Source organism: Pyrgilauda ruficollis, unplaced genomic scaffold (genome assembly GCF_017590135.1).
Source record: "Pyrgilauda ruficollis isolate IOZ18807 unplaced genomic scaffold, ASM1759013v1 scaffold6, whole genome shotgun sequence".
Classification (NCBI taxonomy): domain Eukaryota; kingdom Metazoa; phylum Chordata; class Aves; order Passeriformes; family Passeridae; genus Pyrgilauda; species Pyrgilauda ruficollis.
This window is the reverse complement of record NW_024527710.1, coordinates 2,046,926-2,069,839: the sequence shown is the minus strand read 5'-3', so window position 1 is coordinate 2,069,839 and position 22,914 is coordinate 2,046,926. Positions and strand designations below refer to the sequence as shown.

General features: G+C 40.5%; 1 long non-coding RNA gene across 1 annotated transcript in view; it reads left to right on the top strand.

Moving 5' to 3' along the window:
• The window catches only part of LOC121362093, a 52,373-nt gene that overhangs the window by 22,926 nt on the left and 6,533 nt on the right, over window positions 1–22,914 (top strand). The window contains exon 3 of the long non-coding RNA XR_005956442.1: window positions 12,568–12,710. This is a non-coding gene — a long non-coding RNA (uncharacterized LOC121362093). The remainder of the gene's footprint in view (window positions 1–12,567; window positions 12,711–22,914) is intronic.

Genomic DNA, 22,914 nt, shown 5'->3' with positions numbered 1-22,914 from the left:
TCCAGTGGGGCTACAGCAAAACTTTTGCTAAGGGATGAGCTGACAGAATAATAATGAAGGCACTAAAACAAAGGCAGAATTTCCCTAACATGACATTATAAGGAAATTTACAGTAGAATTCATTTTAGAAGCATCTTTGCAGGGTAACATGAGGATGTTGAAGGCAAAATAGGCCGTGAAATGGTGTAGTGGTTAGATGTGAACTACCACCAATATTGAAGTTAAAAGCTAGCAGAAGTACTAGGGTAAGTAGAGGACCATTAACTTTCATCTCACTCATTTCCAGTCTTTGAAAGGAAGTTGAAAAGGCAGGAGGAGAAAGGAGTACAACAGAAAACAGCAGAAAAAATAACTTGATGAAAATTATATGAGATCTGTAGAACTGAAAAGACTGAAAGGACCTATTCCTAATCAACAGCATCTCTGAGATAAAACAAGGGAAAAGACAGAGAAATTATTCATCTGAGATGGAGACAAGAGTGAGAGAAAATACAGAAAATTATTAGGATAAATATTAAGCCAAGTTCTCAGTGGTATGGTTTGTCCATGAAATTGTGTCTGTGCTCATGTTTCAGTAGAATGCAAAATTCACTCTTGAATGCATTTTGAAAAAGAATTGTGTCATAGCAATACACTGGGGTTCTCCATCATCCTGTGCTCAAACCCTGCTCGAAGCCAGAATATGCAGGATAATGTTTCTCCTTACAGGGTAGGGCCAAAAGTTTTCCAGCAGAGAGTAGGATAATTTTTGGGAGATGCAGTTGAATATGCCATAATAAATTCAGCTGTAGTTTGACGCAAAGTTTGGGAGCACTCCTCCAGCTCTCATAAGCTTTGTGAAAAGTGGGATGTACCTGGTGGAAGCTGTGAGATTCCTGCTGAAATACATTGAAAAGCCACAGTGCTGTGTTAGACAAAAAGGTTTAGGTGTAACCTAGAATTTTCAGGCTTAAAAAATAGACAAAATGAAAAAAAAAAATCAGTGTCTTCAATGAAAACCTTTCCTGTGCTCAGACCATCCAATCTGTTTCATCCATATAATGAATTAATGCACATGGTATACAGAGTGGAAGAGTATCAAAATAATTTTTTTAGCTAATATCAGCAGATGTTAACCTGGATCACAGGACTTTCTGTGGCCTGATGTAATGCTGTGTGTTTAGGGTCAAGGAACAATGACCTGTCCTGGAGGAATTGCTCCTTTTTCCACAATGATGACAGTGAAGAAGTAGGGAAAATACTGGGGACTGTTAGTAGGGTTATTTTGTGTTACTCTCTTATATATTGCCTATTGGAAATTCCCATGCCGCATTTTAGTGGTGTTTCTGTGGAAGAAAGCAGGTAGGTGTGAGGGGGGTGGCTGCTGTGCAGGAGGCTTTAGCTCCACAGTGTCAGCCTGTCAGTGCCTTTGTAGGAGCTCTGCTTTATGTTGCAGTGTAGACAGTTGCCAGGAGAGGGGGGAAAATGGAGAAAAAGGAAGTTTGGTTAATAAAACAGGTTTGTCCCTTGAGTGAGAAACTTGGGTGATGTATCAGTGCCTGTACCAGGCTGTAGAGCTGTACATCCTCAATTGCATATTAAAGATTAAGAAAAGACCTGCGAGCCTGGGTTTGTGCCATGGGTTCAGGTTATGCTCTTTCTTGTTTACACAACCACAGACTTCTTGGAGCATCTGCCTTTTCCTCACACCATGATTAAATTGTACAGGGGGAACATGTGTTTCTCAAATCTCCCTGCAGCTCTTTGGATATGACTGTGTTAAGTTTGACAAGAGGAGGCAAGGGTGCACATGAAAGTGTGCCGTTCTGAGTTTGTTCTTTTTGGTGCTTTCATATTGCAAAGATCAATAATTTACCTCCTGTCAGGTGAAACCAGGAGATTAGTTGCATTAATTTTTGAATGCTTTCTTAGTGTGTGTAAATTGATCTTACCTTGCTGAAGTCATGTTTGCAGCCTTACTGTACTGTGTGGCAGGGGAGCTACGCTGAGCTGTACTGGCTGAATGTACAGCTTAAAAAGCACAATATGTGAATAAACATAGCTGTTGTAACAGGAGGCAGGGAATCGTCAACAAACTTGTGGTTTGATGGGGCTGGGCACTGTTTTGGTTTAGGCTGCTTATCAGATTTTTCCTCCAAGGTAATGTTTCGTTGTTGTTTGTTGTTTTTTTCTCAAGTACGTCCTCTGCTCTTGGTTTAGCTCATCATCTATACATATGGCACAGAGCTTTAGGCTGATTTCCAGTGCTCTCAGATGGCCAGTCAGCTCTTACCCAGCCTTTTGTTATTGCCAGTGTTTTGTGTGTATGACAGGAGTGCAGAAATTCTGTGCTAATGTTCTTGGTGGGAGTGGTGATGGTGGTATATTTTCAGCTGAACTCAAAGCAAGTGGTGCTGCTCGTCCTGAGCACCTTGGTGCAATGGCACCCTTGTGCTGATGTGCTGTGTGTCTCTGACTCTGTAGGCGCTCTGTGGGTCTCACCCTCCTGCTCCTGCCCTGCCCAACAGGAACATGGCCTCAAGTGCCTGTGACTCCTCCCAGCTGGCCTTATGGTTCTCTGCATGTAGGTTTGGGCTCATCCAGGGGCTTCTGGTGATGAGGAGCACTTGCTGTCAGAGGGGAGTGATGCTTGCCCAGCAGTGTCTGTGGGTGGAGCAGAGGTTCCTCACACAGGCATTTTTGCTCCATTATCCCTCTGCAAATACTATACTTGGTAGATACTATAGTACCACGTAAAACATTGCTTACTTTCATTATTCTGAGAAATTGCTGGTGGTAATCACCCACCAGCAGGAAGCAGTTCCATGTGTGTTGAGAGGCATCAGATGCCTGATGCAGCGCTGCTCCCCTCAACAACTCAGGAACTGCACTTGGCCCATGGCACTGCTCTCTGTGCTACCATGAACAGATGTCATTCTCTGATCCCATCTCTCATTTGTGCATTGATTTTGAACTAATGATGTGTTTCTGCTTGCATACCTAGGGGAAAGAAAAAAAAAGTAATACTAGAATTCCTCCTTCGTTTTGGACTTCATAGCTCAGACCTTCTGTGGAGGTACCGCACGCAGCACTGCTGCTGTGCCTGGATTTTTATGAAGTCCTTGGAAAGATGTAATTAAAACTGTTTTCTAGATTTCATCTCCTGCAGAAATGGTTTGTTTTTTTTTTAAAGATTCTACCCATGGGTATTGTTTATCCATTTTAAGGTATTGAAATGCAGAATATTATTCTGGTGTATTTATTCTGTGGAAATCTAGACTTAATTTTTTTCCTAAACAGTTTGTTATTATGTGGAGGAGACACAGTCCACGTTCTGCAACTGCTTTGAGAGGTGAGATTGAAATGAGTTTGATTCTCTGCTGCATTTTATCTAAAGCCTGCAGGTTACTTGGCCTCATTGTGTCTGAACACCATAAGTATTTATTTTTTTCTATTAAAACATTTCCATAGATATCACTGTCAATTATGTTGTTCTGTATTTAACTAAAAATATGTTTTCCCCTTGAGATTTTTCTCTAGTTCTGGTCACAGTACTTCTGCTCCATTTGTCCACACAAGCTATTCACTCAATCACTGATGCTTGCTGGCAGGGTTTGTTTAGGAATTGAATATTGTGATATATTCACAATATATCACAATATTCACTTGGGTGTTCCCACAAGTGCACCATGAGGGCATAGCTCTTGCACTTCCATTGCACCAGCACTCAGATTCCCCACGTTTCTCAGTGTGCAGATGACAGCTGACAATCCAGTGTGAAGTCAGCTGTGCTGGTGCAGTAATGAAAACACCCACTACTCTCCTATGTGGGAAATCCCATTTTCAGACTCAGTTGTCCACAGCTCTTTTCCCCACATGTTATCCTGGTTTTGCAGTGTCCTCTGCTTCAGGGAATTTCTCACCACACAGTCAATTGATGTTTCTTACTGAAAATTGAGTCACAGTAAATATCTGACATGATCAATTGTGTTCACCCACAAAATGACTGGCCCTTTTCCTTAGATCCCAATCAATGCTTTCTCCTTTTAATTTGCTTTACTTTCTACCTTACACTTATTATTTCTGCAGCCATATTCCTAGGTCATTCCATAGCTCTATTCAAAGGAGTTTGTGCCTCTCCTGTGCAGAGTGCCTCCAAAGTCAGAAGCTCTTTCTTTAAGTTATAAGCAGTCCTTATGTCTTTGAAGACCTTCTCCCACACCAGCAGCTCTCCTCCCTCTCAGACGCTTGTCCTGGTCTAGCCTGCTCCCTATCTGTGACTCTTCCTGTCTTCCTGTTCTTGCCTAGCCCCTGCTCTTGCTGGGGTCTGTCAGCCCTGAATCTTTCACCCTTCTAGGCAGATGGACAGGTCCCAGGGGATGCAGCTGCAGGGCCATGACCAGCTCTGCTCACCCTGTGGGGGAGTGATCAGAGAAACTCCCGGTATGTATCTGATTTTAAACTTGTATGCTTTTGTTTTACATGCACAAAACCATACCAGCTCCTACCCTTATGGTATAATTTCCCCCGTTAGTTTTCTTTTTCCTGTATGGTGCCAGTTCTGTATTGTTACTCATTTTATGTATCCTGTATCATATTTGTCAGTAAGTCTCCAGCAGACACAAAGCAGCAGGCTCTGTTTGCAGTAGTACAGCTACCAGAGCTTGGCAAAATAGCAGTGCAAAATCATTTGCATTAGAGCTAATAAAGACAGCTGGAATGGGCCCCAAAATATGTTCAATAAACCAATAAGAGTGACTGCTGTTTATACTCCTACTTTAGCAAAACTAACTGGTTTTCATTCAATGTTTATAGTACTGTAATTGTGTAGTGTAGTATTTTCCTGCAATTTAAAACTAATATAATGGTCAATGCCTGTCTTTAAATGCCGACAGTTTGCTAACAATTTCCGGTCTCATGCCTTGTGCATTTTATTTCCTCCATATGAGGGGAGGTGAATGTCTCACCATGTACTTTGCTGTAACTCCTGGTAAATGCTGTTTCTTTTATAGTGGCCATTATAGCTATCACTTTGGGGAATAAAAGCACGTTGTGGATTTTTTAACCCCAATTCCTGTATTCAAAATTATCCAGAAATCTTCTGGAGGAGTAGAGAGATCATAATTTAGGAAAAGAAGTATGTGAATTGACCAGTTATAGAATTCTTTGAAATTCTAGATGCTAAGGTACTGCTGTAACTTCCTTCTGCACTCCCCCTAGCAAGTTTAGCTTATCTATCCCCTGGAAATGATTTATTTAAAATAGAAGTGTCAGACCTTGAGACAATATTATCCTACCAAATCTAAATGTCTTGGAAATACGTGCTTATTCTGAAACATGCACATATTGGCTTCCATAAAAAACATGCCTATTTTTTAGCTTGCTTGATGCATGCCAGCAGTTTATTATAAAGAGGATAACTGATAGACAATCTTAATAACAATGGCAAACAAATAACATCCCTTTCTCACAGTGCTTGACAATGCAAGGATACGGTACAGGATTATATGGGCAAAAGTAACATGCAGAATTTTGCTTTACCCTCTGCTGTACATGGAACAATAAATCAGTCCATACTAAGTTCATTTAGCCATATTTTACATCTTCTAGAACTGGAATTGTGTAGCCTACAAAACAATTTATATTTTATCTGTACCATCTAATTAATTAAATGGCCCCAGAGTACCAGACTCACAAATCTCGTTAATGGCTGAATACAGAAATAAAGACTGTTCAACCCTACTAGAATAATATTTGCATATCTCCACCTGCGATGGGTAATAAGTACCTGCCACAAATCAGAATTATGAATTTTGCACGCCTAACAAAACCGCAGGGGAAATTATACCTCAGACATTCCATAATAATTGCAGCTAAGCTGTTTAGTGCCATCCACTTATTCTGCCTGAAATGTTTAAAGCAGCAACAGTTGTAAATGAATTCAGGCACACATTCAAGAGAAAATGTTTTAAAAAGTTTTTCTGTCTTGCCATATGTAATTATCTTTATAGAAATGTTCATCTACAAGTTATAACATGCTCACATTTAAAATTGCAAATTAAAAAGTAAGCTCCTCCAATTAAAGTACATTTTATAAGAGCATCCTTGTAAGTTTACGATGATTATACAGGAAACAGTTTGGGCCATGTTTATCCCATTGATCTCCCAGAATTGGTGATCTGTTCCATAAACAACTGCAGCGAGGGGTTTGATTTTTCAGTGCTTCTTTCCCCAATTACAAGTGATTCCTGGGGGACAGTTAACTGTTAAGGCTTGGACAGAAACATACTGCAATGTAGATAGTCTTTCATAGGCTGGGGAATTGGGACATTAAAGTAGGCAGCATGAGTTTCCTCTGGTTTGTTTATTTTCGTGACAGAAGTGGAAACTTCATATGTGGTATAGCTGGAGGAACAGTGGGATGCTGGTGGTCTCATCTTTTGGTTGGGAGGGTAAAGGAATGATAATGCCTGAGTTTACACTTTATATAATGGTAGGACTTAGAGAGAGCCCAGGAGCTCTTTATAAGCACAGGTCCTGCTCAGTCAGGGTTAGGACAACTCTGGGAACTGGATCATGAACTGCTTGCTTCAGGAACACAGGTTGCTCTGTGTTCACCTGCATACCACAGGTGAACGTGGTATGGACCCAGCCACTGTGTGTCTGTCTGCTGCTTGGGCACTGTGGGACAGTTCCCACTTTATCAACAGAAGCTAAGAGCAGTGTGTTGAAGGCAGAGCAGCACACAGTGCGTGTTCCACCTCTGTCTCTGGGTGAAAGCATGGAGACATGGGACAGCACCTGTCCCTGTGGGATTCCTGGTCCCAGCCTGCCACTCTGCAGGAGCTGGCAGGGGACACAGCTGTGCTACTACAAGCATGAGGCGTTAGGCAGCAAACTGGTGGTGACAGCCCTGCTGCCTCTTGTGATATGTATGCATGAATTGTTATATTATAGACTTTAGAGAAGGCAACAGACCAACAAAAATAACTCCTCCTTTGCTCTGGGTCTCACTGAACACTTGGTGTTTTATGAAGAGCTAGACTTCCCCTTTCTGCAGCAGAGGTGAACAGAGCCAAAACTGCAATGTGAACTGTATTTGTGATCACTGAAATCAATTTATAATTTTAAAGCTTGTCTTCTGATTTTGGAGTATTTTCTCTTAGTAATGCACAGCACAGGTGAGCCTGCATACGTACATTTAGGCTGCAGGTGATAGTGCGCTAGAGGGAAGTGAGACACAGAGGAGCCCCATTTCCACCAGATGAGAAGGGCAGAGACAGCTCAGAAGAAAGCATTTGGAAGGTGCAGATGAAGGTGTCCATGAGGAAACCATATCCTGGAAGGGGGCTGGCAGTTTGGGTAAGCATTCAGGTGCATACCTTTGTGGACAAGCAAATTCACCTCAGGGTTAGGTTTGTTATTTTAGCACCAGTCACTGTGGCCTTACAACATGCAAATATAACCTCACTGTAATGCTTGCTGTCATTCTAGAAGAGGAGCAGGAGAAGCCAGGAGAGGACTGCTCCTGGGGAGGCAGTGGTGCCCTCTGCCAAGCCCTGACAGTGACACGCAGCCCCAGGGGACCAGGCCCTGGAGTACTGCAGCCCCTGTGCCTGTAAACTTCCACATCTGTATGCTGGAAGGGGAGCACTCATTTTGCCAGTGTTTTAGTAAAGGATTAAAAAATAATTAGAATTTATGTATTTTCAAAAGGAAGGGGCACAGAGGAGCAAGTCACAAGAAGATGATTAAGTCAGGTTGATTGGCTCTGCCTAGAATGACAGCAGTGAGTATGAAGGTTTAGGAAAATAGCTGATAGCCTATTACCATGATTAAATGCAGCGTAACACTTCTTTTTGTATTTTAGAGGACCAACAGATGAGGTCCCTATGGATTTTTTTTCCCCTATTACATGAAATGGCTATAGAAACTGAACTATAATCCCTCACTAACTTACACATTAGCCCAGGGCAATAAAGATGTTTTTATTGGAGGCAGATTTCATGAAAAGTTGTTCAGTTTTATCTCTAAGTACTGTACTGTGCTGAAGGCATTTAAGTGCCCTGTTGGGACAATCTGTCCTGGAAAGCAGTTACTCTCAAAAGGACAGCAAGGTCATTGGAAAAGCTATATTTTCTGCCAGAGGATCCTGCCCTTTCCCCTCAGTTCATCTGCCACTTTTTTGTCTTGGTTGTGAACAGAAGCCAAGCCACACTGTCAGACTGCAGTCCCTGCTTGTGCTCTGATGGATGCAGATCCAGCATCAGACAAACATGGTCGAAAGGCAGGCCCTGGTCCTCTGGCCTGCTTCCTCCAGCTTTGCCAATTCCTCCTTCCTCTCCTTCTGCCAGCAGTAAAGGCTCCTGTGTCTCTGCAGCAAGGTTTCACATTTTCAGTTCACACCTGTCACCTGGGCTGTTCCCCAAACCAGCAGGCTGGTTCCCTGCCATAAGCTGCTACTTTTCCTGATTTTTCTAGAAGCAGTTAAATTCTGTAACCCAACTCCCATCATCTTAACTTGATTTTTCACAGAACCCTTTCCTCTAAGCTTGGCAAAGCAGCAGTAGTTGAACCATCCCTTCCCCAACAGCTCTTGCTGTCCAGGCTGCCTCCCTCTGCCCGTCCCTCCTGGCTAATTCACTTGATTTCACAGAAAATATAACCCACTTGTCATCTTTCATCCATCATTTGGTATCAGACTGCAACTGTCTCTTGGCTCTCACTGTCATTAAAGGATGGTTACATTTTTATCAAGACCTTCATGCCTTTTCCCTTATTCCTGCACTTTCTCTCCCTTCAGCTGGCAGTGGCACTTCATAATTACCCATAAACCTGGCTTCTAGCTGGGATTCAGTGTTGCGTGTTTGTTTCTGTGGTGGTTTCTCTGTTTGGAGGACTGTTGGCAGTTCAGGGATCCTCTCTGCCTCTTGGGTGTTCTCTGCTCCCCCACAGAGACTCCATTTTTATTTTGGATTTAGTTGTCCAGTTCCATTCTTATAGGAGCTCAAACACATGTAAAAGGTGTGAGGGTATCCCCTCTCTAGAGCCAAAGATTTTATAATCTTTGCTAGTAGCTAATAGCATCAGGAAGTGCTAATGTACTGCTACATCCATGCGGCAGTGTATGGTCTTGGCAGCAGTGCTGCTTGGGCTGGGTCCCCTTCCAGTGGTATTCATGTCAGCTGGCCTCTGTCTGGAAGGCAGATGAGGAGCTGGCATTAGTGGTTTCTTTCCATGAACTATTATGCAGAGAATAATCTCTGATTGATGAGGTCATGCCCCAGTACCTTACAAAGAAACACGTGTCTTTCCTAGGTTTAAACATAAGGCCATACTTGGCAATCAGTCAGCAGTTTCTCATTGATTATGACTGGCAGGGATTTTTATTATGCTTATTTTTGGTTTTGTTTCCTTCATTTATCTAAATCTAGGAACTATTTATATTTAATCTTTCAATCTATAAAAAGTACAGATTTCATCTTATAAGATGCTTTAAGTATGTATAATAAAAGGATGGTTTTCCCTTTACCTTGCACATTCCATTCATATTGTAATTTTTTGTTCGCGCTTAAGCAGTCCATCTTTCATTAAAAAACCCCACACTATTCATATTTCTTTCATCCCTTATAAGATGTTAAAAGCAATGTTGCTTTGATGAAATTTGGCAGGTAAGAGGATCTAGTTGAATCATCTCAAACCCCTGGAGTTTTGGGCCTCCAGCTATTATAGTAGAGCAGCTATGAGTATTCAGAAATTGGTCCTTTGTTTGCACTGCATTTCCAAGCCATCTGTAGCACACAAAAGCCACAGCTCTCTTTATAGTTCAGAATGAATATTTAAAAGTTCAGTTTTAGATTTTATTTGTAGTACTTCACATCTTCCTATCCCATCTGTCTTGTGTCTCAGAACAGTTACATTCAACTGTACTAGGCAATGGCAGTACTTGGTCTTAGAACCACAGGTAAATGGTCTCAGAGGTGACCTTATCACTCTCTTCAACTTCCTGAAGGGTGGCTGTGGTGAGCTGGGGGTCGGTCTCTTTTTCCGGGCAACAACAAGAGAACAGAGTCTCAAGCTGCGCCAAGGGAGATACAGGCTAGACTTAAGGAGGAAGTTTTTCACAGAAAGAGTGGTCAAATACTGGAATCATCTGCCCAGGGAGGTGGTGGAGTCACCATCCCTAAATGTGTTTAAAAAAAGACTGGATGTGGCACTTGGTGCCATGACCTAGCTGAGGTGTTAGAACATGGGTTGGACTCGATCTTAAAGGTCCTTTCCAACCTAGAGATTCTGTGATTCTGTGGTTCCTTTCCATTTGGTATCAGAGTGTGTAGTGTGTGATCAGGATCTGCACTGAGCACATATGTGTTTATTTAGTCCCATACACTAAATTTTTATTTGATTATTAACAAGAAGCTACAAGTATCAGGTCACCCAGTCTGAAACTTTGCTGCATGTGCCTGTAGAGTGGCAGAAAAACCAAGCAAGTGCATGAGTGCTGCTGGCCCCGGATGGTGCAGCCTGGCACCATGGCGTGGCCAGCAGCACCCACCCCAAACTGGGGGAAGCTGTCCTTGGACCTGTGTGCTGAGCCTCCACTTCCACAGTGAGGCTGGGAAGTGACGCGTGCCCTGGGGAAAAGCGAAGGCACAAGGACACGTCACAGGGAGAAGGAACTCATGTCATCTGGTGTGGAGGAGGCTGTAGGGAAAGGGGTTGGAACTGCTCACTTCAGATGGTGTCAACATATGCATTTGTATATATTCATATATATGTTCCATGGAAAATTTAGTAAGAAGCAACAGAGCTTCTCTAAATTGCAGGAAAATTCCTCATTGTAGTAATTTACCCTATTAGGGTATTATCATCTAGTTGTATCAGGTTCGGTATTTTGTATCTAAACCATAGCTACCTCTGACAACAATGTGACATTTTTTTCTCTTCTATGTTTAACTAGATAACTGAAGTCATCTCTTTTGAATCAGAGGTATGAAAAGAGAAGCAACGTATCTTTCAGCAAAAAAAAAGAGAATCATCTGTCTTCTGTTAAGTCATTCTTCAGTGTTGTTAAATTGATCATCCCTTGTTTTTATTTTGTGCCCTGTTCTCAGCATGGATGGGACACCCTGGTAGAATGTTTGTTAGACTCTTGAGGTGTAAATGAATCATTGCCCTTAATGGAGTTCTTACTTTAATATTTTTTTTTATATAGAAGTATATAAATTTATAGATGTGTATATATGTTTGTCTGTGTATATATGTGTATATGTTTATATGTATCACCATCCCTTTCTAGAAAAATGAGTGAATTTTGTATGTTAACACATATCACTGTGAAAATCTTTTCTAGCTCGATAAGACCTTAAATATATCAATCACGTTGCAATTCACCATGAAAACTCACCTAAGAGTTATGTTGTCTTCATATGGCATAGAATTAAAGTGAGTGAATGAAGACTATGGTATCCTGAACTGAGGTCCTGGGATTAACTAAAGAACAAGAGCTTATAAAGCCAATAGTTGAGGTCCTTCAGTGTGTATTATATATTGCCATCTCATCAGATAAACTTAAAAGGGTAAGAATTATTCAGGTTATTGTACTGTCATTATTTAATAAAATTAAAAATAATTGCTTTTGAACAAGCAATTCTGAAATATTTCATAGTAATTGAAAGTAGATTCTTATTTAGATAGATCTTTAAAGGAAGCTGTGTGCAAGTCTGGCAGGCTTGTGTTTTCATTGTTTTTCACTCAGTTCTTCCATGAGGCCAGACAGTGGCTTCCTCAAAGACTGATGCCTTAAGTTTTAGCTTTCATATTTTTCAGATTCTATACTGCCTTAATGTGTAACTCTGAACTTCATATGAAGTGTCAGCAAGTTCTCTTCACAGTTTAGTCAGACAAAACAATCCTTTTCCAGCCTGACATCTAAGGACAGTGTTGGAGCTTCAGGCCCAAAAAGTGCAAACCATGGTGAATTGAGGAGAGCCATCTGGGGGGATGGGACTGCAAAACCTGGAGCTGTAATTGGACAATTAACCCCAGTATGTAAATGGACCAAAACTCATAAAGGTGCAAAAACTTGTGGTCCATGTTGGGTCCATCTTCTGTAGAGCCACGGCCAGGCTCTTTTACTGCCCAAGGTGTATCCTTTGAAGGCCTTTTAATAAACACCTACTTTATTCCTTTAGCTCTGTCTAGCTTCTGTTCCAGGTGGCCTCTCTAGGCATCAAGATGAATGCCTTATATAATATTTTAACTAAATTTCTCACTGATCTGTGAAGGTTTATATCACTTTAAAGAAAAAATGGAGCAATGAAGAAAGTAGTCATTTTTCCTGAATTGAGTAAATCATAGGGAATAAACTGTTGTTGTTTCATAGGGAAATACACTGGTAGCAGTGCCTCCAACACGGAAGTCACCGGAGTGCTTTGTGGCTGCATTCCCATGAAGATAAGGGATGTTTTTGCAGTGATGGGCCTTTTCCTAATGAAAGGCAGCCTTACCTTCTGGCTTTGTATTTTGTTACATGCTTCTAATTATTTTTGCTTAGGCTTTAAAATAATGAACTTCTCTTTTCCATAGATCTCTGTCATCTCTTGCTAGTGTTCCCTGGAGAATAGATGGTCAAAAAGTGAACTCTTTTTCTGGTTGCATATCACATCCAATTCTTGAGTCTGTGCATTGCCCACACAACCATTGCTGTTGCTTCAAGCAAGCAGTCCTAAGTAAGTATGAGAATTTCACTTCAAATGTTGTTTTGGTTATTTATTATTTGGGGAACTTTTGTCTGTTATCACTTTATGAGAGACTGAAAAACATAGACAAGTAAAATTGTATAATGTTCCCAAAGCACTTCTTACTGTGAGCAGCTCAGCTGCCTTGGCTGCAGGAGTGTCATGGGGATGAGCAGGTGATGCCTGCTTAGAACTTCTTGTGGCTGGGAAAGAACTGTGCTGGAGGTAAAGAAGGCACAAAAAAGGCATTTATTGTACATTGTCTATTGTGTCTATCTATTGCATAAGAGCTCTGCCTTACTCGACTTTTGTATGGAAATGGGAAATAAGCTTTAATCTTCAGATTGCAAAAGCTAAACTATGAAAAATCTAGAGGAATGGTGAAAAAAAAGAATAATTTAGCTGTTAGTTTAATTTACTTTGGGAAATGAGTGGGGCAAAAGAAAGAATTTATGGGGTATGGGAATGAAAGCTCTTCTGGCTGGATAGCCTGAATTAGTTTGTTGAAGACAGAACTTGCAGAGTGTTGTTTGTTAACATGAACTGGCCACTCTTATCTAGACATCAGGTTTTAGTAAAACTCTTCAAACAAGGGAAGTAGTCAAAAGAAAGAAAAAGCGTCACTATTTTCCTCATAATAAAATCTCAAAGTAGAAAACATAATGGAGCCTCAGACCATGTCTTGTGAAGGAAACACACTTAAACCCAAACATAACAAAAAAGTCTTTCTCTGGGGAGCTGTGTACCCTTAGTCTCCAGCTGACCTACCTCGCCCCATTGGAAAGGCCTGAGCTCCCCAGTGAGCAGTCAGGACTCTGGAAGCATCTGGCAGCCTTTGGTCTGACTAATACTTAAAAGTCTCTAGGGCTGCCTATAGTCTCAGGAAGTGGTTTATTTTCATTCATTCTTTTATGAAACCTTTGTTCTTCTACAGAGTTGTGTGGCTGATCTATTGTGAATCTTTGTTCTGTATGGTATTTTTAATCCTTTTGCTTAGTGTGTGTAAAAAGCTGCAAATTTTCTGTGCCTTGCCTGTCTTTATCCTCAGCAGTGAGGTTCCTTCCACAGCAGTAAGCGGGGTGGAATGACTGCTCTGCCTGGCTGCTGCCTGCCCATCTGTGCAGGTTGTCCAGACCTGTTCAGCTTTTTCTGTTCTGTAGTGCTTTTAAATATCAAGGTGGGACAGGTTCTAGTCCAGGATTTCTTAAAATGGGAACGTGGACTTAGGTACCAAAGTGGATTCAGAAATACTGAAGCTTTGACTGGTCTCAAAAGAGCTTCTTCATAGTTTAAATTTCACAAAAGATTGTTTTTTAGGCATCTCAAGCATTAATTTTAGGAACCTAGCTCTAGACACCCAGATTTTTGGATCTGGCCCTGATGTTGTGTAGGTCCATGGTGTAGTCTGTCTAAGCAGAAAGGTGTTGGAATTGTTTTTCTCTCCTCCAAGCATACACATGCTCCCCTCTCCAGCCCCGCACACCAGGAGTATGCAGACAATAGCAGTGTTTCTCACCGAGTTCATGCTGTCTGATGGCACAATCCAGCTGCTTCAGGGTAAATCAAAAAGATTTTAAAAATGTGCAGGTGTCACGTGCTGGCAGAGCAAGCAATTAGAAATACAGGAGCTGAAAGATCCTAAGAGAACGTCTAACCTGCATTTTTCAATTAATTTCAGCTGATTTTTCCTCCTCTTCATAAAGCAGGACCTGTGGCTGCTGTGTGCCTGGCCTGAGAAAGCAAGCACATGTCTCCAAGGGCTTTCTGAAATGTCGTAGTATAATTTTTCTTTTAACATAAGCTAGGGTAGCCTATTTCTTTTCTGAAATATTCAGCAAAGTTTCTTTAGGATAGCTAATCCTGAAATATTCAGCAAAGTTTTTCATTGTCAAATACATTGCCTTCAATGTCATTCAATATCATGCAGTATGACCAGTTGGGGTGAGAGGAGAAAGACAGTTGTCTTTAAATTCTGAACCCTAAGAGGCAGCTGCTTTTCCTGGCCAGTTATCAGCACCATGGTGCTTTGAGGATGAGGAGGGCTGTGGAGAATGAGGCAGAATATATTTTTGATGTTCCAGCAGCCTGGGCTTTCTCCCAGAGAGGAGGGGTTGTCCCTACTCCCTCAGCTTGAGGAATCTGCTCTGGTGGAAGAGGATGGGCAGGAATGTGGGTCCAGCTGGGCCACAGCTACAGAATAAGGTTGAGCTTAAATGCTGTGTTGTCAGCACTTTGTCAGGCTGGGACATGATGACTCTGAGTGTGCAGTCGCACTTCCGCACTTGGTGTGGTCTGGAGGAGGAAAAGCTGAAATAGAGAGGCCAAGGGCAAGGATGAAAGTCCTCACTCTAGAATATTTGTGTATTTGTTTTATTATCCACTGTAATTTGTGAATGGCCAGGTCAGGTTAGAAATGCCTTTCTGTGCAGCATGGCTGGAGCAACAGCCTGAGTCCTACTCTAGTGCTGCCAGCCTACCTCTTATCCTTGTCCTCCATCAGGAAGTTGTGTGTGTCATCTCAAAATCAAGAGGACAAAAAGGTACATTTGAAGTCACACCATTAAGGTTCAAAATATCCAGAGGATACTTTAAAATTGTTGGGTTTGATTCAGTTTTTCCTTTCATAGCGTGATCAACATTCGGTGCCCTGTAGATGACATGTAAATGAATTTTCATGTAAATTTTGTAAAAGAATAAATGGTAGACAGTAAGAGATTCATTGGTAGTGATTATGGTTAATGCTGAAAAGAAGAATATGCACCTCAAACCACATGTGTGATTTTTATAGAGCAGTTTATGAAGTTGCAGAGAAGGAGGATATTCAAATATTTACTTGTTTTTGTAAACCCAAAGAGATTTTTAAACCACATGTTCACTGTACTTCCAGAACTCCATCAGGCTGCATGTATTCACTTCTTAGTCCTTAAAACTAGTAAGATGTCATTAAAACATTCATTGACACAGCCACTGTCTACGTTAGCTAGACCTTCAACATTATTAATTCAGCTCTTCCTGCATTTGCATGCAGCACCTCAACTACAAGGCTTTAATGCTGTTCTCTGTTTTGTTCTGCTGTCAGGTATTCAGCTCTGGTGTCTTCTTCACTGAAGAATTTCTATATTACAGCTCTGAATACAATCTGTTTTGTATGCTCATGAACTAGCTCTAGGACTCAACCCCCCCTGTATTTTATATTCTGCACTGGTTAATTTTTCATTTCTCTGGCACCTTGGTGAAAAGTAGTCAACACAGTTAACAATATACATTGTGCAACAATAAATATTTTATTGGCTATATAATCTGCACAATTCACAAGTTTGATTTTTTGCTGGGAATTTGAATAAATCTATAATTTTGAATATTTGGTGAAAACTCATTTTTATAGTATATTAAACTATAATCACTGTAAAATGTATGATCTGGTTTTTAATGGGAGCTGTAGACATTACCTTTACTTTTTTCCTTAACATTGCTAAACTCTAATAAAGCTATTTTATAGGCAGAGTAGTTTGGAGCAAGAAATACAGAGGTTTCACCCTGGGAACAGTATATAATTCATATACTAGTAAATTACAGTGTATTCCTTACACAAGATAGCAGTAAGGAGTATCTTTTTTCAATTGTGTCTAAATACTTATATATCTACTTAATATATGAATTTGTTGTACAGTTTTTTATTTTTGTTGTGTTTCTTGTTTGTGCTGTTGGAACAAACAGATTTCTTTGTGTCTAGCTTGTGGTTCCTGTCCTTGTCTTAAGCCCATTATAATTAAAGAAAAAAATCTGTTCTTTCCTACCCCAGCATTTCCCCTCCATACATAGAAGTTTGTGTTCCTGTTCATGGTTGCATATGCAGGAATGCAGGGATGAAGATTGCCTGGTTTCCTTATATATTAATAGATTAGGTTTGTATTGTTGCACACACCTAGAAACTGTACTTGATCCAGGAGACAAAAAGATAAATTACTCTGTATGCAGGGTATTGAACTCCTATCACTATATTGTGATATATTAATTCTTTTTTTAATGCATTCATCCTCACTGTGTGCCTGTGAGATAGGGAGTCTAAGTCATAGTTATCTCAAAGATGGGGGATTAAGCCACAAAAAACCCCTAAGCAACTTGACTAAGGCTGCACAGTGTGTTTGTAGCAAAACAGAGTGTGATCACAGCTCTGAGTGGTGATGTTAAGTATGGGATCACTCCCCCTCTGTTCCAAGGCTGCAGCTCTTGCCTCAGAAGCTATGCTTTCATTCTGTTTGAATAAAATTCCATTTGAAATAAACCAGTATTTCAAAATGAAAGTATCGTAGTCTGCAAGCCAACCAAGGGATTTTAAATACCATTTTACTGGGAATGTAATTCTCCATCATTTTCCCTTGTGACTTTTGTGTTTTTGGAACTATTGACCAAGTCTCTTGATGGGGCATAGCAACACTGGTGCCTATTTGAATATAAACAAGATTATGACAAGAAGATGTAGCAGCTGATTTTTGTGGAAGGATTTTAAGCACACAGGGAGAAAAATATGTTCATATCCTCCAAAGGATGAGTGGAAAAAAGGAGAAAATGAACAATGCCTATCAGAGCAAAGTTACTCAGCATAGCTGACTGCATTTAGGATAGTGAATACTTTCCAGAGAAGAGTAATGAAAGCTCAGGTGCTCAAACAGTTTGAAATGAGACTGGCAAATGTGTTCAGAAAGCAATCTGTGATTAAAGAGTGTCTGTTCTGATTATAATGTTTGCTACTGTGAAAGAAACTCATATTTGGTAATGTGTTTGCTCCAAAACCAGTAACCTAAGTGTTGATGAATGTTTGCGAAATTCTGTAGTAGGTGCATGGATTAGCTCCAGGTTTAGAATTCCCTCAGGTAAGAGGAACTATCAGTTGTTTCTCCCAGATCAAGATAAATGTGTTTGCTGCTGACAAAATAGTTATCTTTATTCTTGTAATGGAGGACTTTAATACTGCATCTTTTAAATGTCATCTACCTTCCCAATATCTTTCTTTTCCACCTTATCTGCTCTGAAAAACTTAGGATGAGACTTACTGAACATAAGCAGTTGTTGAAGTTCCATAAACGTCATCTTGCCTCTTTGTGTGCACGTAGTGACTGGAAGGTGTTTACAAGCACTTTGAGAGTGGTTGTTGTTCTGACAGTACCCTCCATGAGGCTGGCTGTCTTGCCACTGAACTCAATGGGCTGTGCACAGGACACTATCTTGTGTTAGCTGGGAACTGTAACCCACAGATGGAAGAGTTCAGTCATCTTCCTACACTAAGTAGTGCAATTTATTTGCTTTTAGACCTATGGATCTTTGTGTAAAACTCCTTCTGCATTTTCTTCTTCCTTTACTAACCGACTTTTCCAGCCCTAATCATCCTTTCCCAGCTCTTCCTATTCCTTGTTAAAGATATGGCTGTCACTGAGCTCTCCCTTGCTTATCATCAGCAAACCCACCTTTCAGAAAGACATACCTTTTTGGCATGTCTGAAGTCAGTAAGATTTAGCCTTGTCATCCTTTATGAGAGTCCCATCATTGACTATAACCCCATGGTTGACTGCTGTGTTATGCAGAACTAGGCAGGCTGCAAGGATGTCAGATGTGGTATTGAGTCTGTGCTTTGACAATTGGAAAAGACACCGAGAATGAGATTTCACAATCCCAGAAGACCTTTGAGTGATCAATGAATTCTGAGTAAGTGAACTTCTGCTGGTATAAGGGCAAAATCAAATTAGATCCATCAGCTGTTTCTGTCCTGGATAGCCACTGTCACCTAGAAATTATACAATAAAAAGGTAACTAAATATGATGTATGAGACAGGGAACCAATGATGTGTTAGAATAAATGCAATGTAGCAGTAAATCAAGCACCTAAAATACAAACTATAATCTAAAAATGTTGCCAAGGAGAAGACATGTTCTACTTTCAAAAGTCATGAAAATTAGTACTGAACAGACTGGGGAATAAATCCTGTTCAAAGTTCACTTAGAAAACTAGTCATGTTATGAGACTGAGCTTTGATACACTCATGCAGTACAGGCTCATCACATTACAAGTTGGCATTCTGATGTGCAAACGCTTGTCTCATTATGAATAATTGACAGAGCACATGATGTTATTCACTACAGGAGCCTATTAACTGAGCATTGGCAGCAGGATATAGTTGCAGGGAATAGCCTTAAATGTAAGATAAATCCTTGTAGTTTCCATTCAGCTCTAAGGACAGTGGTGACCTGCCATGATGGGAGTGGATTGCTGTGGTCAGTCCGGAGAACGCCTTCTCAAAAGCTGTACCATACCCTGAGACTTCTCAAGTGTCCAACATTCTGCATTTAAGGAGGGAAATGGTATTGAAGTGGGGCCACTGACTACAACTAGTGTTTATTTAATTTCTGTGAAGTGTTGCAGAGAACAACATCCCCTAAAGAGCAAAAGTGTTTGTGCTTGGCCATATGCCTTGTGTTCTGTGGTGTTCAGTGCTTTCTTCCCTCTCTGCCTGACATGTCAGTGAATGTTGGTCATTGAAAGAGGCAGCTGAGTAGGATCTGGTGACAACCCTGGCTTGAGAAAGTTGACGTCATAATTCAACACTTAGATCTGAATTAACAGCTTCACACCATAAGTTATTACACAGAGAGGTAGAAACTAGAAAATTATTCTTTTGTTTGTTTGTTTTCTTCCCCTAGGAGAAAGAAATTATATTCACAACTTATAGCTCTAAGGTCCTTAATTGGTTTACAATCAATCTGCAATTGTCCTTTGTTCTTCAGGGACAAGAAAGCCTAAAATATCCTGTTTTATCATTAAAATAATCAGATTTATAGAACCTGTATTTTGTAATCAGTATAGTCTGTTCTCCCAAGTGGCAGGCAGTATTGATGACATGTCTGCAAAAGGTGAGTTAGACAGACCAAACTGCTGAACAGTAGCAAGGGTACTGATACTGGTGAAACAGAGTATTCTGTGCTGGAAGGGAGCTTGGAAAGGGGTGTATCTTTTCACCTGGGGAGAGGGAGGGGAATGTTATTTTTCTCATTCATGTTAATCTTATTTATAAGCTGCTAACTTTGTGTCAGTTAAGTTACAAGATGAAATGTTTTCCTAATAATAAAGCAGTAAGAAACTTATACTGAGTGATGCAATATCTCTTGCATCTCATTATGATGTAGTAAATGGTCCCTAGGTATTGTAGTATATTCAGACCAAACCTATTCTTCACTTCTGTTCTTAATTAGCCGCAAAAAGATAAATAATTTTGCTGTCATTGCAGCACAATAACAACCAAGGCAAGGCAATGACCAACGAGCCTTGCCCTAAATCCTGTAGCAATAAATGTTCAAACAAAAAAATCCCACTCCCCAACTTTGATTAATTAACTAGAGATGAATGATTTGGCTGTCAAAGTCTGTCAGTGCCGTGCAATGAAAATAAAATCAGTGGCAGTGCCCCGTGTGTGAAGCCACTCATAGTATCTAACCTTAAACATTAGCACTGAAGCTCCAACTCCAGCCTGCTCCCCACCCCCATTCATTAGCTTTCTAAATCCTCCTGTCTTTGTGGAATCACTGCAGCAAGTTGAAAATGATATATGTAATGAAAACCCTGTCTTGCCTAGTGCAGAGAGGTGGAGAAAAAGACTTTGCTGAGCAGCCGCCGCTGTGCTGATTCCAGCAACGATTAGCGCAGACTTTGTTAGAGAAGCTCACCAAGAGCAGAATATTAAGGCACGAAAGGGAAACTCATTGTTTCTAAAGGTTTGTGTCTGCCTGGCTGGTTTTGTTTCCTTTCTGAGTGCTATGACCAAATGAATGTAGAGACTTCAGTGGGAAAGAAATACAGATGCCTTTGAGGCTTTGTTGTAGTTTGGGGCTATTTTCAATACTGTGTTATAAAAACGACATTATCTTTTCGGTACAGGTACCTGATGAGCAAGAAACCATTCAGTTTCTGCTTCAAGCGCAGGCAGAGGGAATGGCACTGCATCATAGTGCAGTCCAGTTCAACCCAGTAAATGATTGGTATGGGGAAAATACCAAAAGATAAATATTTCTGAGTTTTTCATGAACTATGTACACATACCATATGTTTGTTATTTTAAAAAAATATTTCATATTCTTCTGCAAAAGATTTGATTTTTTAGAAGCACTGGATTTCACAGTGCTGATCTAAGTCAATGACAGTGTGGGTGTTCAGTATCTCTGATGCCAAGCTATAATTGTACCTGATAAGTCAGGGTAAGAAACCTGGATGTTTAATTATCTGATGCATAACAGGGGGCTCAAGCACATTCTGCCATAATGTGAAGCAATATCTGTCTCATAACTACACAACAGTGGCTATTTTCTTGGTGGGAATGTAAATTTACTGTAGTCCAGATGTAGCATAGCCTAACAGGCCAGCAATGCAGCTTTAGGGCTTCCAGTTCTATGGCCATCCGTTTGGTTTCAATGAATCTACATGCAAGCTGTTGTGGTTTGGGCACAGAAGGTTTTGAGATATTTGCATTCACACATACACAACCACATTTTTCCTTCAGGTGTCTGGACAAAATTTCATCTGTTTCTGAAGCTCTTTGGTGTCATGGACTGTAGAATACATCTTGGAGCCAGATGCTGTTCTTCACTGCTAGACTTTATAGTCAGATTGTGTTGTTAAAGATGCTTTTTAATTGACTTGGTATTTATCCCACACACAGCATATAATCCAACTGTTGTTTGTATCCTGGTATACCTTCAGGTGCCCACAGAGATAAAACCTTGTTTAATACCCAACATGCTGGAAACTTGTATTATGAAAAAGTCCTTCTTGCCCTGAAGAGTTTTATAATTTTCAACTAATGTGATGTGAAAAACAGGAGGAAGGAAAATGGATAGCACGGAGATGTGAAATGAGTTGCCCAAGTTCTGTCAGCTGGTTTCCAGCTTGTAATCCAGTCCCTGAGCAATGAATCACACTGCTTACCAAAGGCCAATTTGTGAAGGAATGAGCTCCTACTGGGAAGCAACAGGCTAGTACATGCCTGTTGACTTCCCTGCCAGATCCTCCGTGTCTTGGCTCAGTGCTGTGCTTTACTGCTCAGCACATTGTCCAGAAACGTTCACAGCATTGCTGAGAGGTAGCATCAGACTTGGAAAAAGCCACAGATGACCCTTTTCTCTGTGTGTGTATTCTGGATGCATGCATAAAACTCCTCAGGATGGCAGAATATTATTACAAACAGTTACAACTACATTTGATTAATGTCTTGTCTCAAAATCCACTTTGAAAAAAAGCCTCAGGTATTAAAATGATAGACATGTAGTGCTAATCAAAATGATGCATATTTTTAGGATACAAGAACTCTGGGCTAACAGTGCTCAGCCTAGAAGTGCTTGCTTTTTCTTGCAATCAAAGAGACACATTTACTTCTGCAATCTTAGCATCCACCTTCCTGAATGCATTGGGCTTCCTTTGGGATAGCTCAGACATAGTCAGGTATTACTGAAGATCAGGTGGCTTCTTGTTTTGAATTGAGAAAATATGGAGTTATTCTGACTTCCAAGTTCCAAGTCTTTTGAGCTATTGTGATGCTTAATAGAGATTCCTTTGAAAAGATTCATTCTTGTTATGTTTGCTCTCTTTTCCATTATAATTCCTTCATTGCATATACTACTGATTTTTTTTTTTTTTTTAGTGAAAACATCAAAAATCTGTTCATGCCAAATTCTCTCAAGTTAGGAGTCCTGTGTTCTGTGGACTGTAGGATGTGCTGCTCTGTTGTTTTTTATCTTTGTCCCCTGAAAATTTTATTTAAAAATAGCCAGAGAGAAACAAATGACAGCCTAACAAAAGGTCCAGACTGTACTGTACTGTGTCCCCTCCTCCCTCCCTGAGCCCCTTGTTCTAGCAAAACTCCTTTGCTTTCTCCTTTGATTTGCATCAATCTACCTTCAGAATTTTTCAAACATTGCAGTGCATTAAACACTACAGCAGATGGTGCTTTTTGACGATGCCTTTCTACATGAAGCAACATTTTGTAGTGTATGCTGCATTATCAAAAAATCAAACATGTAATTATGCAAATATGTATGCCTTTATAATAATCAAGTTTTATTGTAAATGGTTGATGCACATCAATTTGATCCTGTAGTGCTGCTTTAAGTGCAGTTTAAGTGGCTTTTCAGTGTACCCAGAGGCAACACAAAT